The sequence below is a fragment of the Penaeus monodon genome, chromosome 44 (assembly GCF_015228065.2).
Source record: "Penaeus monodon isolate SGIC_2016 chromosome 44, NSTDA_Pmon_1, whole genome shotgun sequence".
In the NCBI taxonomy this organism is placed as follows: domain Eukaryota; kingdom Metazoa; phylum Arthropoda; class Malacostraca; order Decapoda; family Penaeidae; genus Penaeus; species Penaeus monodon.
Window position 1 is genome coordinate 6076192 of NC_051429.1, and position 2814 is coordinate 6079005.

The window sequence follows — 2814 nt, forward strand, 5'->3', positions numbered from 1 at the left end:
GTAGAAACATCATGGGAGAAAAGGGAGGGAAGAGCAATTACTGGAGCAGAGAGTGAGAAACTTCATTACCGTGCTTCCTGTCTTGCTTCGTGTAAGTGAGCCAATTGAATCTGACTTGCCTCAGATTCAAACTTGTAGGTAGGCAGCCCTATAAAATACTTTGGAGCCACACAACTGGCACCATGTGTGCTGTGCAGAGCGTTTGAAGATTATGACCGGTTGGGCCAGAGAGGGCGCCACCATCTGAGGGGGGTGGGGGTGTATGCCTCACCATTTAACCATAAATGGAGGTCTGTATGAATAATATGGCAATATTGAGGGAGTGGTGATATTCTCCCCAAACTGACCATACTTCGTAGACAGGGCAATTATTGGGAGATGGAGACGTTCCAATGAAAGTGTTGAGGAGGGAGAGGTTAGCAGATGGTGAGCAATGAAGTCAGGTTGATAATCTATAGTTTGATGAATGTGTTGAGTAACTTTGCCTTTTTCTTTTTTTTTGGGCTCTGGGAGAAGAAAGTGTTGTCAGAATAAAGGCTGAGGGGGGATTAGGAAATATAAAATGTTTTTAGAGAGGAGGCGCAGCCGACGGGATGTGTGAATGAGTATGTTGAGTGAGCGTCTGCGGAGTATGGACAGTAAGGTTGCCGAGTGAATAAGGAGAACGTTAGTTAATGAATAAAGTTGGGGGGGAAGAGATAAAGTATGTTGCCGGGGGAGAATGTCCCTGGAGCTGAGTGTTGACCTGTGGATGATTTGGATGTGCTATGTGGGGTAGGGACTGAGGAGGGAGTAGCTGTGTCGAGTTGGTCAAGGAGAGCTAGATCGGGAACCAGAATGGAAATCAATGGGCTATTGATAAAGAGGGAAGCCTAATATCATATATGTACAAGGTCTTATTACTGGCCATGCTAAGCCTAGGATATGTTGGGGAGAGAAATATTCCAACTTTCATCGTCCCCTTGAGGGACAAGGGCTAAACAACTAAATACCGTGCCCACGGCTCCCCTAGGCCGTTCATGACTGGCACAAAGTCAGCCTTTCATCCTTTCAACTCGGTTCTCACACCTTAGTAAGTGGACAGTTGAAGAGGTTTGAGGAGAGAAACAAACGAAAAAGGGGAGGGAAAAAAGATTGCAAAATTAGTTGAGTCGAGGGCTGAGGCATGGGGTCTCAGGCTCTATCTTCTAAGTCTCCCATGGCAAAAACAGGCATAGGTATTGGGGGCAAACATCATGAGGGAGGACATGTCTATGGAAAGTAATCTTGGCAATATTGGTGGAGGACTTACGGCAGCCTCTAGGGGCAAAAATGAATATTGTACTGATGCTGCATCATAGTCCACGAGGCAGGTATTCTCTACAATATAATTGCCGTAGACAGGGCAGGTTGTTAGGGAGATGGAGACAGTTTTAATACAAGTACTGAGCAAGAGATGACGCTGGGCAGGAATGGGTTTACCAGTGAAGTGAGTTAGGGTTGATAATGCATTAACTTAGGATTCCAACGTAACTAGGCAAGACGGGAACAATCAGGGCGGCTGCACAAAGAAACTTTGCCTACTTGTCTTTGGAGACATTGCTGGGAGAGGAAAGCATTCTCCGTGGAAGGCGGCTGTAAAATCGATCCCTTTTGGCTGGACTAAACGGGATACCGCCCCACAGCAATAACGGGCATAGGACGATGTAATAATATTACTCATTATCAGCACTGTAATTGTAGCTTTGTTTGTGCAATAACTGTATAAAAAGTTTCTACACATACAAACTTTAGTGCTACTCCTATCATTGATATGCTGGAGGTGAAGTACCATTAGATTATAAGCTATGAATTACAAACATAAAGACTCATTTGGCGATTTTGCGTCATTCCCGTCACTGTGGAATCAAATGTCCGTGAGTGGTGACTGGAAGAGCGCTGGCTCCATTAAAGAAGCCATTTCCATTCTCAGCATCATATTCCTGGCGCCGTGACTGACGAGACAAAGGTTGTATCACTGAAATTTGAACGATAAAAACTGACACAAATAACAGAGTGTTACATATTTTTATTTCCATTGCCCTGAAGTGTAGACTACCTAGAGAGATGACTGGAATCTGTGCAGAGAACAAAAAAATATTACATCTGGATAACTAAAATCAAATGGCACACATGGACACTGGAAAATGGCAAAAAAAAAGATAAAACAAATAAAAATAAAAATAAATAAATAAATAGGTAAAATATAAATAAATAAACGCGCTTCTATATAAAAAATGGAAATAATTTTGCCAATAGGAAGCACGGAGTCTTGTTATCGCACACACTTGTTTTGGTGCGCCCGGCCTTCAAGCCGCCACCTGGCAGAGCGGCCGTTTACATAAGACTAACGCCATTCTTTCATCCATTCAGCATGGCTTTCACACCCTAGGAAGTGGACAGAAGATGGGGATGATGAAGAGAAGGAAAGGAAAGGGGGAGAATGAAAGACCATAATGATGAGAAGGAAAGGAAAAGAGGAGAAGAAATGACCATGCAAAATTACTTGAGACGAGGGTTGAGGTGCAAGGTAGGGCTGATCCACTACCCTGAGACCCAGTCTCCGTCTCCTAAGCTTCTCTAGGACAACAAGCAAGGATTGGGAGGGTTTGGTCACGTGATAACAGTGAAGCAACCGGATCCAAGGGGTTAAGATTCTAATGCAGTCTACACAATGTTCATCATAAAATTATTTTAAAAAATCAATATAACTTTTTTCTCTCTCTCTTTAATTTTTAATGTACAAACAATTCTATAAAACTGCCCAAGGGGTACAGATGAACACGAAGGCTGGGC